This window comes from Aegilops tauschii, chromosome 7, assembly GCF_002575655.3.
Source record: "Aegilops tauschii subsp. strangulata cultivar AL8/78 chromosome 7, Aet v6.0, whole genome shotgun sequence".
Lineage (NCBI taxonomy): Eukaryota > Viridiplantae > Streptophyta > Magnoliopsida > Poales > Poaceae > Aegilops > Aegilops tauschii.
Genome location: NC_053041.3, coordinates 481,227,783 through 481,241,600, shown reverse-complemented (window position 1 = coordinate 481,241,600; position 13,818 = coordinate 481,227,783).

The window sequence follows — 13,818 nt, the reverse complement described above, 5'->3', positions numbered from 1 at the left end:
AGCGCTCCAGCTATGGGTTGGTGCAAGCATCTCGGAGTTGGAACATTCGATTTGATGAGATGATCAAAGCGTTTGGGTTTACACAGACTTATGGAGAAGCCTGTGTTTACAAGAAAGTGAGTGGGAGCTCTGTAGCATTTCTCATATTATATGTGGATGACATACTGTTGATGGGAAATGATATAGAATTCTTGGGAAGCATAAAGGCCTACTTGAACAAGTGTTTTTCAATGAAGGACCTTGGAGAAGCTGCTTATATATTAGGCATCAAGATCTATAGAGATAGATCAAGACGCCTCATTGGTCTTTCACAAAGTACATACCTTGACAAGATATTGAAGAAGTTCAATATGGATCAGTCCAAGAAGGGGTTCTTGCCTGTATTGCAAGGTGTGCAATTGAGCACGGCTCAATGCCCGACCACGGCAGAAGATAGAGAAAAGATGAGTGTCATCCCCTATGCCTCGGCCATAGGGTCTATTATGTATGCCATGCTATGTACCAGACCTGATGTAAACCTTGCCGTAAGTTTGGTAGGAAGGCACCAAAGTAATCCCGGCATGGAACACTGGACAGCGGTCAAGAATATCCTGAAGTACCTGAAGAGGACTAAGGATATGTTTCTCGTTTATGGAGGTGACGAAGAGCTCGTCATAAAGGGTTACGTCAACGCTAGCTTCGACACAGATCTGGGTGACTCGAAGTCACAAACCGGATAAGTGTATATTTTGAATGGAGGAGCAGTAAGCTGGTGCAGTTGCAAGCAAAGCGTCGTGGCGGGATCTACATGTGAAGCGGATTACATCGCAGCCTCGGAGGCAGCACAGGAAGCAGTCTGGATGAAGGAGTTCATTACCGACCTAGGGGTGATTCCCAATGCGTCGGGCCCGATGACTCTCTTATGTGACAACACTGGAGCTATTGCCCTTGCGAAGGAGCCCAGGTTTCACAGTAAGACCAGGCATATCAAGCGTCGCTTCAACTCCATTCGTGAAAGTGTTCAAAATGGAGACATAGATATTTGTAAAGTACATACGGACCTGAATGTAGCAGATCCGTTGACTAAACCTCTCCCTAGAGCAAAACATGATCAACACCAGGACGCAATGGGTGTTCGATTCATCACAATGTAACTAGATTATTGACTCTAGTGCAAGTGGGAGACTGTTGGAAATATGCCCTAGAGGCAATAATAAATGGTCATTATAATATTTCTTTGTTCATGGTAATTGTCTATTGTTCATGCTATAATTGTGTTATCCGGAAATCGTAATGCATGTGTGAATACATAGACCACAACGTGTCCCTAGTAAGCCTCTAGTTGACTAGCTCGTTGATCAACAGATAGTCATGGTTTCCTGACTATGGACATTGGATGTCATTGATAACGGGATCACATCATTAGGAGAATGATGTGATGGACAAAGACCCAATCCTAAGCATAGCTCAAAGATCGTGTAGTTCGTTTGCTAGAGCTTTTCCAATGTCAAGTATCTTCTCCTTAGACCATGAGAGCGTGCAACTCCCGGATACCGTAGGAGTACTTTGGGTGTGCCAAACGTCACAACGTAACTGGGTGACTATAAAGGTACACTACGGGTATCTCCGAAAGTGTCTGTTGGGTTGGCACGGATCGAGACTGGGATTTGTCACTCCGTATGACGGAGAGGTATCTCTGGGCCCACTCGGTAATGCATCATCATAATGAGCTCAATGTGACTAAGGAGTTAGTCACGGGATCATGCATTGCGGTACGAGTAAAGAGACTTGCCGGTAACGAGATTGAACAAGGTATTGGGATACCGACGATCGAATCTCGGGCAAGTAACATACCGATTGACAAAGGGAATTGTATACGGGATTGATTGAATCCTCGACATCGTGGTTCATCCGATGAGATCATTGTGGAACATGTGGGAGCCAACATGGGTATCCAGATCCCGCTGTTGGTTATTGACCGGAGAGGCGTCTCGGTCATGTCTGCATGTCTCCCGAACCCGTACGGTCTACACACTTAAGGTTCGGTGACGCTAGGGTTGTAGAGATATGAGTATGCGGAAACCCGAAAGTTGTTCGGAGTCCCGGATGAGATCCCGGACATCACGAGGAGTTCCGGAATGGTCCGGAGGTGAAGAATTATATATAGGAAGTCCAGTTTCGGCCACCGGGAAAGTTTCGGGGGTTATCGGTATTGTACCGGGACCACCGGAAGGGGCCCGGTGGTCCACCGGGTGGGGCCACCTATCCCGGAGGGCCCCATGGGCTGAAGTGGGAATGGAACCAGCCCTTAGTGGGCTGGGGCGCCCCCCATGGGCCAACCCCCTGCGCCTAGGGTTGGAAACCCTAGGGTGTGGGGGGCGCCCCACTTGACTCGGGGGGGGGGGGGGGAGTTTCCCCCCCCCCCCACAGATGGGTTCTTGGCCGGCGCCCCCCCCTCCCAGGGGGCCTATATAAAGAGGGGAGGGAGGGCAGCAATACTACAGCCTTTGGCGCCTCCCTCCTCCCCTGCAACACCTCTCCCTCTCGCAGAAGCTCGGCGAAGCCCTGCCGAGATCCCGCTACATCCACCACCACGCCTTCGTGCTGCTGGATCTCCATCAACCTCTCCTTCCCCCTTGCTGGATCAAGAAGGAGGAGAACGTCGCTGCTCCGTACGTGTGTTGAACGCGGAGGTGCCGTCCGTTCGGCACTCGGTCATCGGTGATTTGGATCACGGCGAGTACGACTCCATCAACCCCGTTCATTAGAACGCTTCCGCTCGCAATCTACAAGGGTATGTAGATGCACTCCTTTCCCCTCATTGCTAGTATACTCCATAGATGGATCTTGGTGATGCGTAGGAAATTTTTTAAAATTTTGCTACGATCCCCAACAGCCAGAGCAACCAGGCAAGCCCCCCCTTTGATCATCCCGATATCGCCCATTCCATTCCCTCATGCTTGCATTAGATTTTGCTAATATAATTGATTGCTCCTATTCTGATGCATAGCCTGCTTTTGTAACCTGCTTATTGTTACCTACCTACTTATCCTAAACTGCTTAGTATAGGTTGGTTAGTGATCCATCAGTGACCCCCACCTTGTCCTTGTTGCCCCTACTTCATCATTGAAGACCCGATCAACGGGATCGAAGACCAGGCCCCGGCACCGCACATCACTTTCCCCTTAGTTGCTCGACACTACTGGGTTACTATTGAGTGCCGAGGGTGAGACCTCTACAGCACTTCTGATGTTAAACCTGTAGTGTAGCTATTCGGTCGTGGTCATCGAGGGTGATTCCGCCTTAACCACTTCCGATATGACTCTGTCGTGCAACCCCTGAAGTGTGAACCTCGGGGGTGGTTCCTCTTATGTTCACCTTGATGATTACATCGAGTGGAATCCACCGGGGGTGATTCCTCGGGTTTCCCCCTTGATGTTTGGACACACAGTTACTATGACTTTACACTGAACCATGTTACTAAAGACGGGTCGGCCCTGAGGGGTACCCGCGCGAGCTTAATTGCGAGTGATGTGGAGACGGGTTGACCTGGAGGGTGCCCGCGAGATAATTATGAGGCGTGGCCAGGCATTCCTAGCCCTTGCCGCAAGTCCTCGAGACGGGGCAACGGGGTCACATCTTTCGTGAGTCTCTGCTTGTTACCGCGTGCTCCTAATCCACTACGATTTGGATATTTGATCCGAGGGGCCTCTGGCCTGATAGCACTAACCATCACGTGGGCATAGTATGGGCGTTCTGCGTCGTATGCATCAGCCGAAGCTTAATAGACGTCAACGACTGAGCGGCGCGCACCGGGTTGGGCTGCGTAAGAACCTGCCTTTTGAAGGAGGTAGCTAGGTCTGCTCACCGGCCGCCCTCGCAACGTGCAGGAGTTCCCGGGGAGATGGCCCATGTCCCCTGGGGGCATAGGTTTAGTCCGGCGTGCTGACCTCTCTATTAAGCCTAGGTCGGGTTGCGGCGTATTTTTTGGCCGAGGCCGGGCATGACCCAGGAAAGTGTGTCCGGCCGAAGTTAATCGAGTGTGGTGGGTAAGTTGGTGCACCCCTGCAGGGAAGAAAACATCTATCGATAGCCTGTCCTATGGTAACGGACACTTGGAGTTGTATCCCGGTCGATACAACTAGAACTGGATACTTGAGATGAGACATGGATATGAGAAATGGATAGTATGGCTCTGGGATTGCTTTCTCGCAGGGAGTCGAGAAAGGATCTCTGGCCGACGTTGATAACCCTACTACTACTTTACTTTAAGCTACTCTACTCCCTCCTGTTGCTGCAAGATGGTGGTTTCCAGAAGATGCTAGTCTTCGATAGGCTAGGCTTTCCCCTTCTTTTCTGGCATTATGTAGTCCAGTCCACAGATACAACCCTTTTCATTGATATCGATGCATATGTAGTGTAGATCCTTGCTTGCGAGTACTTTGGATGAGTACTCACGGTTGCTTTGCTCCCCCTTTCCCCCTTTCTTCTTCTTTTCGGTTGATGCAACCAGATGTCGGAGCCCAGGAGCCAGATACCACTGCCGATGCTTACTACTACGTGGAGGCCGCCGACGACCAGGAGTAGTTAGGAGGCTCCCAGGCAGGAGGCCTTGCCTTTTCGATTGTAGATGCTTTTGTGCTAGCCTTCTTAAGGCAAACTTGTCTAACCTATGTCTGTACTCAAATATTGTTGCTTTCGCTGACTCTTGTGTATTCGAGCTTATGTATTCGAGCCCTCGAGGCCCCTGGCTTGTAATATAAAGCTTGTATTATTTTATTTTGTGTCTAGAGTTGTGTCATGATATATTCCCGTGAGTCCTTGATCTTGATCGTACACATTTGCGTGTATGATTAGTGTACGATTGAATCGAGGGCGTCACAAGTTGGTATCAGAGCCGACTGCCTATAGGTAGCCCCCTTTCCAACTCCTTGGCCGAAGTTGAGTCTAGTCACTTAAAAACTTTTACTAACATTGGTTGTGTGTCTTACGGGCCCACGTCGCCATTGGGTGGTATTAGGATCTTTTACTCCTCATGTATACTCTGGGACTCTGATCTCTCTTCTACTCGGGTTAAATGATTTTGCAAACTCTAACCTTAGGTTCTTGTAAATACTTCCTCCCGGAGAGCCCCTCATTCCAGATGATCACTTGCTTCACCAGAAGATTTCGAAGATACTCTGCGTTGTTCTCTTGAGACTTTGTGCCGATACTTTCGCAATTCCCTTCCATCGATAAACCCCTATGAATAACCACGTACGCTTGCCATTCATACAATCATTCCCCGTTGATCTTGTTATTACAAGATACCCCGAAATTCTCTCTATTGTTCTGAGAATACTGTGTCTACTGCCTTGCAGTTCTTTGCCACATGAATACCCCTTCCGATAATTCCTCGTACTTATCGAGTACCCGCTCAAGCCCAGTTGTTCATTTGTTTCACAAAAGTCTTCGAAATACCATTCGATCTTCCGAAAATCCTCAGTAGGCTATTGTTCTTGAAATTCTTGCTTTCTTGCATTATGGTTAATCCCATAAGTCTAGTAATCTTATTGGCATCCTTTGTCACTAGCATTTTGAGTCCATCGATTCAATATGTTGCAGATGCTCGCAATCCTCAGTCAAAACTAGAGTTCGTCCTTTTGGCTCAGACGTCACTTTGGACATGGGCTGGTTCTCGCCAAATCAAACCTAGATTGATTGTCGATATATGTCTATTCAACTTACTTATCTATTGATCAGAGCCTCTGCTTTTGATCCCCCCGATATGGAAATCATAATTCCTTTGTATTTACGCTTTGAAATTATCCAGATGTCCCTATAATCCGATGCCTTTGCGTTATTTCTTCTTCTGGTTGAACATCGACACTCACATCGGATTCCTTGCGGTCCGCCAAATCCATTATTGGATTATCATCTGACAGTGTCCTTCATATTCAAAGAACCTCGTGAAGTCCTTTCCGAGATACATAATGCCTTTGGTAAATTGTATCCTCTCCTTTTGTCAACCATGCTCTGCGAGCATGTGTTAATTACTCTGGAAGTTTGTGGTGTATGTTCCTAAGATGCCCTATGGGTTGAACCCATGCCTTCCCTAATCCGTGTGAACCCAAGAGCTTTCACGAGTCATACTCTTCTAGTGTTTTGCCAGATATGGTTTCAACACTACAACTTCATCGAAAGCGGGAAGCGAATGGAAGGTTATGCATTTAAGAAGTGGGAGTCGACCTTGAACTTTGTGTTCATGCCCATGGACCTGATGTCGAACTTATCATGGAAGCTTCTTGTGATAATAATAATCCCCTTAGTATAAGTTCATCTTATATCTGGGCTTTGGTCTTTTGCAATCGTGGTTCCGATCATATTGTTCTTCTTTGATTCCAATTCTCAGACAAGCTAAAGCACTTGTCTTCTGCAGATCAATACGCCTGCCCAACCTCGATTTTGCTGTACCTCCGAGTATTACCCTTCGGTGTCTCGAGAATATCAAAGAAATATGTTGCTTCCTATGAGTCTTCATCTAGTACGCTTCTCATCGATTTTAGATTTCCCCCGGGTTTCGAGTTATTAGTCACTCGAGAACACGGATAATTGAATCGATCCCACACTCTGATTCAATAACTCTAAGTAACTCTGATTCAATAACTCTAAGTAATTTTCATTCCTTACGAGTTTAATAATCCTTCAATTCATCCCTAGCCTGATCGGCTATATCATTATCATGCTAAATTTTAACTGTGTTACTCGGTCCTTCCCAGAGCACAATTTTTGATGATGAGTTAAGCTTACATCGATCTTCCTCGTCATGTCATTTTGCCTTGAACAACAAGCTTGGTATTGAGTTTGTGTTGTACCCTTGGTTCCAATAACCTTTCGCTTCATCATTCCTTTGACTTGATGTCAGCGTCGATCGGTTACATCTTCATAGAGCCTCTCGACAAAATTTGTCGCGGTCACCATCAATATACTGCCTTGTTCTAAGATATCAATCGAATTCTTGAGGAGAAATACCATCCTTGCTCGTCGATGATTCGTGTTGTCATCGACACCATCCTTGACTTCCTGCCAATACAGACTTGGTCATGTTTTGGTTATATCTTACATTCCTTGACATTCTTGGAATTGTTCCTTTGTACTTCTTGTGACCTTCATATTCAATCTTGCTTGAAACACCATGTTAATGTTACCTCGAAGCATGACTGTGGTACGCCGAACAACAACAAGAACATTGAAAGTGCATTGCCAAATGTTTCTTGCTCTATTATCCAAACACCGTTGTATGGGTACATCATGAATTCCCTTGCCCCTTTATCCAAATGGTGATGTACTTGTTGTTCTGACATGTATACCACGCTCTACTGTTCCTTGGTAAAAGTTACAATCCTAAATCTTGTGTTTAAACACATTTTCCTTTCCACCGGTTTGTTAGTCTTTCTTTTGATCTATATGATATAAGCAGAAATAATTCCCTGCTTATAAAAACACCTCGAGGTACAATTCGGTCAGTACGACCCTGTTACTAATGTTGATGACATTCCGGTAACCACCGATGGACGAGAACTTTGCCTATTGGTCCGCCTCGTTCAACGAGCAGGAAAATGGTTCTCTTCGTCCCTCGCCCTTGGTACCAGCGTTGTTGCCAACATAACTGACAGGCTATACTCTGACCTACCTTGCTATCATGATCGTGCAAATTAATTAGTGCCTTCCTGCTGTTAACCCACATGGTGGGCCCATAACCCACAGTTCCACAGGATCGAAACCTAACTCTCTTGTACATCTCTGTTTTCCAAAATTGTTCCTCGCACTTGACTTCGTATGTAAACCACGAGCCACATTTCTAGCAATCTATTCTGGTATAACCCGCAATACCTATTCCCATTGCTTTGAACCCCTTTCACCATCTGTTTCAGGCAACGAACGATTGCCTAACTGGTTGAAGCTTCTTATTGCACCTTTTTACCTTGCTCTCGATGACTTTCTTCAATTTCAACTCGAGAGATGCCTCTATGCCACGTTCATTGAGATATCCCCGAGGTACCTATCTTGTGTTGAGCTCCGTCCTTCCCGAGACTTTCCCCCTTATTCCACCCCATAAATCTCGGGACGAGATTTCTTGTAGTGGAGGAGATTTGTAACATCCCCAGCATCACACCACAGTAATCTCCCCCTAATGAAGGTCATGTCATCATGATCATCATGCCAAAATGCCACTTGTCCAAAATCTGCTTCAAATTCAAATTGCATGTCAAATATTTGCTTCTTCTTTCATGCAAATAAAATAGTTCATCCTATGGCAAATAATCCCTAGATATTTGTCATGTTGAAGCCAACATTTTTGGAATTCCCAAATTGCCTCTGGGAATTTATTATCTGGTCCAGCAGTATTTAAGATGTCCTTTTCATTTTCTAAAAATGGTTAGACAACTCCTTTGACCCCCCAAACTTTTATTCCATCTCAAGTCATTGAGTTAGATTTATGTGCCAAGTTTTGTTCAAAACAAAACTCATTGGTACTAAAAGAAAATGCAAAACATAACAAAAAGAGAAAGGCCGACCCCCCCTTTTTCCCACCGGGCCTCAACCCCGCTGGCCCAGTCGGCCACCTCCACAGGCCGGCCCACCCATCGCCTCCTTATCCCATCCCACTCTCGTGACCTAAACCGCTGCTCCCACTCCCCACGCACTCCCCCCCCCACTCCCTCGATCCCCTTCTGGATCGGGGCAATGACCCCAGCGGCGACCCTAACCACCGTCGCCAACGCTGCCTCGACATGCCGGACACCGTCACCGGACCGCCGCCGTCCTCCTCAACCTCCTCCTCATGGCCCCATCCTCCTCCCCGTTCCCGGATCTGGAAGGGCACCCGACGGCGCCACCCGCTGCCCCGACGTCGAAACCGCAACTCCAGCCCATCCCCGAGCATGCCTTAGCACCTCTACAGGGCCTTGTGACCCTCATCCCCTTCCCCTCTCCCTCTCCGTCGCCGAAGCCACCCGATCCGCTGCCCCGCGTGCGCCCCGCCACGCCTAGCCTAGCCCCGGCCCCCGCACTGGCCTCGCCCCTGCAGCTGCAGACTGCCTCAGCCTCGCTACCGCCATCTTCCCCTCTCTGCTCCGCCCTCTCGCGTGCTCGTCGTGGCCATCCGCGCTCGCACTCCCCCCCCCCCCCGAGCCCCCTGCTGCAGCCACCCTCGCTTGCTCCTGTCGCCGGCGGTGCCGCTTGTTGCCACCGCCAGCTGCTGCTCGCGGCTACTGCTAGCTGCTTACTCGCCCCATGCCCCCCGCTGCGCGTCACCGCCGCCCGCTATCGCTCAGGCCACCCGCCCTGCTGCTGCACATCGCCGTCGCCGCCCCATGCCCGCGTGCCTCGCCACACCCCCGCTGCCGCGCCTGCTCCGGCCGGTCATGGCCGCCGGCCGTGCCCCTGGCCGCGCCGAGCCGGCGCCCGCACCCCCTGGCCTCGTCGAGGCCACGGCCTCGCCCGGGCGTGGCACCCGCGCCCAACGCCCGGTAGCCCACCCCGCTGGCCCCTGTGACACTGCTAGCGGGGCCCCACGCCCCTGGTTTTTCTTTTAAAAAGTTAAAATTAATTAATTAGTAATACAATTATTTAACTTAATAAACCTGCTTAATAACCTAATTAACTAGATTTGTTAATCTAATACTATTTAACTAAACTGTGTCTATGACAGGGGGAGCCCACCCCCTGTTGGCCAGTCAAATGTTGACTGGTCAACTGGGACCCCTTGGCCCACCTGTCAGCCACTGGGTACACTTTTGTGTACACTGTGCTGGGTGCACATAGCATTTTAACCTTTATTTTCTAATTAGTAATAAATTCAGAATAATGTTTAAACCTTTAGAAATTCATAGTAATTAAACCGTAACTCCGATGAAAAAGTTTTATACATGAAAGTTGCTCAGAACGACGAGACGAATCCGGATATGCAGCCCGTTCGTCCACCACACGTCCCTAGCATAGCGAACATGCAACAATCCACCTCCGTTTCATCTATCCAAAAACGACAAACTTCGGGAAAACATTCCCGGATGTTTTCCCCCTTCACCTATATCGCCTAGCATTGCGTTAGGTCACCCCTAGCACTGCGTATTGCCTATGTCTTGCTTTGTGATGCTTTTGATTCCTCTGTTATTTATTGTGTTCCCCCTCCGTTACTTCTTTCCGGTGACCCCAAGACTGCCGGCGACCCCCAGTTCAACTACGGTGTCGACGACCCCTCCTTGCCAGAGCAACCAGGCAAGCCCCTCCTTTGATCATCTCGATATCGCCCATTCCATTCCCTCATGCTTGCATTAGATTTTGCTACTGTAATTGATTGCTCCTATTCTGATGCATAGCCTGCTTTTGTAACCTGCTTATTGTTACCTACCTACTTATCCTAAACTGCTTAGTATAGGTTGGTTAGTGATCCATCAGTGACCCCCACCTTGTCCTTGTTGCCCCTGCTTCATCATTGAAGACCCGATCAACGGGATCGAAGACCAGGCCCCGGCACCGCACATCACTTTCCCCTTAGTTGCTCGACACTACTGGGTTACTATTGAGTGCCGAGGGTGAGACCTCTACAACACTTCTGATGTTAACCCTGTAGTGTAGCTATTCGGTCGTGGTCATCGAGGGTGATTACGCCTTAATCACTTCCGATATGACTCTGTCGTGCAACCCCTGAAGTGTGAACCTCGGGGGTGGTTCCTCTTACGTTCACCTTGATGATTACACCGAGTGGAATCCACCGGGGGTGATTCATCGGGTTTTCCCCTTGATGTTTGGACACACAGTTACTATGGTTACTATGACTTTACACTGAACCATGTTACTAAAGACGGTTCGGCCCTGAGGGGTACCCGCGCGAGCTTAATTCCGAGTGATGTGGAGACGGGTTGACCTAGAGGGTGCCCGTGAGATAATTACGAGGCGTGGCCGGGCATTCCTAGCCCTTGCCGCAAGTCCTCGAGACGGGGCAATGGGGTCACATCTTTTGTGAGTCTCTGCTTGTTACCGCGTGCTCCTAATCCACTACGATTTGGATATTTGATCCGAGGGGCCTCTGGCCTGATAGCACTAACCATCACGTGGGCATAGTATGGGTGTTCTGTGTCGTATGCATCAGCCGAAGCTTAATAGACGTCAGCGACTGAGCGGCGCGCGCCGGGTTGGACTGCGTAAGCACCTGCCTTTTTGAAGGAGGTAGCTAGGTCTGCTCACCGGCCGCCCTCGCAACGTGCAGGAGTTCCCGGGGAGATGGCCCATGACCCCTGGGGCATAGGTTTAGTCCGGCGTGCTGACCTCTCTATTAAGCCTAGGTCGGGTTGCGGCGTATTGTTTGGCCGAGGCCGGGCATGACCCAGGAAAGTGTGTCCGGCCGGAGTTAATCGAGCGTGGTGGGTAAATTGGTGCACCCCTGCAGGGAAGAAAACATTTATCGATAGCCTGTCCTACGGTAACGGACACTTGGGTTGTATCCCAATCGATACAACTAGAACTGGATACTTGAGATGAGACATGGATATGAGAAATGGATAGTATGGCTCTGGGATTGCTTTCTCGCAGGGAGTCGAGAAAGGATCTCTGGCCGAGGTTGATAACCCTACTACTACTTTACTTTAAGCTACTCTACTCCCTCCTGTTGCTGCAAGATGGTGGTTTCCAGAAGATACTAGTCTTCGATAGGCTAGGCTTCCCCCTTCTCTTCTGGCATTCTGCAGTGCAGTCCACAGATACAACCCTTTTCATTGATATCGATGCATATGTAGTGTAGATCCTTGCTTGCGAGTACTTTGGATGAGACTCACGGTTGCTTTGCTCCCCCTTTTCCCCCTTTCTTCTTCTTTTCGGTTGATGCAACCAGATGTCGGAGCCCAGGAGCCAGATGCCATCGCCGATGCTTACTACTACGTGGAGGCCGCCGACGACCAGGAGTAGTTAGGAGGCTCCCAGGCAGGAGGCCTTGCCTTTTCGATCGTAGATGCTTTTGTGCTAGCCTTCTTAAGGAAAACTTGTCTAACCTATGTCTGTACTCAGATATTGTTGCTTCCGCTGACTCTTGTGTATTCGAGCCCTCGAGGCCCCTGGCTTGTAATATAAAGCTTGTATTATTTTATTTTGTGTCTAGAGTTGTGTTGTGATATCTTCCCGTGAGTCCTTGATCTTGATCGTACACATTTGCGTGTATGATTAGTGTACGATTGAATCGAGGGTGTCACAGCTATCCTATGATGTTTGAGTAGATCTGTTTTGTCCTATGGGCTATTTGATGATCAAGATTGGTTTGAGTTGCATGTTTTATTATTGGTGATGTCCTATGGTTCTCTCCGTGTCGCGCAAGCGTGAGAGATTCCCGCTGTAGGGTTTGCAATATGTTCATGATTTGCTTATGGTGGGTGGCGTGAGTGAGAGAAGCACAGACCCGAGTAAGTAGGTTGTTTGCGTATGGGATAAAGAGGACTTGATGCTTTAATGCTATGGTTGGGTTTTACCTTAATGATCTTTAGTAGTTGCGGATGCTTGCTAGAGTTCCAATCATAAGTGCATATGATCCAAGTAGAGAAAGTATGTTAGCTTATGCCTCTCCCTCAAATAAAATTGCAATAGTGATTACCGGTCTAGTTATCGATTGCCTAGGGACAAATAACTTTCTCGTAACAAAAAGCTCTCTACTAAAACTAATTTAGTTGTGTCTTCATCTAAACAGCCCCTAGTTTTTATTTACGCTCTCTTTATATTCTTGCAATCCTATCCAAAAACACCTACAAAGTACTTCTAGTTTCATACTTGTTCTAGGTAAAGCGAACGTCAAGCGTGCGTAGAGTTGTATCGGTGGTCGATAGAACTTGAGGGAATATTTGTTCTACCTTTAGCTCCTCGTTGGGTTCGACACTCTTACTTATCGAAAGAGGCTACAATTGATCCCCTATACTTGTGGGTTATCACCGGGCACTCTCAATGATATCAATGTGTTGCAACGCTCTCATTTGTTTGCTAGGCTTGCTAGTGGTGATGCTCCTGCTTGCAACTACACTATTAATGGGCATGAATACACCAAGGGGTACTATCTTGCTGATGGTATACCCTCCTTGGTGCACATTTGTCAAAAGCATCAAAGAACCCAAAACTAAAAAGCTATGTGAATTTGCAAGGGTGCAAGAGGCAGCCCGAAAAGACATTGAAAGAGCATTCGGTGTTTTGCAATCTAGGTTTGCCATTGTCCGTGGTCCTGCTCGTTTTTGGTATAAGAAAACCTTGAAAAATATCATGACATGATGTGTTATCCTGCACAATATGATTCTTGAAGATGAGAGAGGAATGAACTTGGAATTCTTCTATGACAATGTGGGTAGTCGTGTCAAACCAACTAAAGACCCTAACCGCATTAGAGCTTTTCTTCAAACATACAAGGAGATTGAAAATGCAAACACCCACTTTCAACTTCAGGAAGATCTCATTGAGCACCATTGACAAATGGCTGGACAGTGACTCATTTTTGTATTCATTTGTATTTGTATTCATGACAAGTTTTGTATTGCATTTGAATAATTATTTGTAATGTGGATGATTATTGTATTATGTTTGATTTGAATAATTTAGTTTTGCTTTCGATTGTTGTATTATGTTGGATTTGATATTTGCGGGCCGATGAGATGCGAGATGCAGCGGCGCAAAGAGCAGACCCAGCAAAGCTGGCCCATAAAAAACATATTCCATGAATATGCTTTTTTACGGGTCCGTTTGAGGGTTCTGCATCTGTGGCCGTCCGCGACGGTCCGAAAAACGGTTTTGCGCGAACTGCAAATGCATTTTGCGGGCCGGTCGGATGCG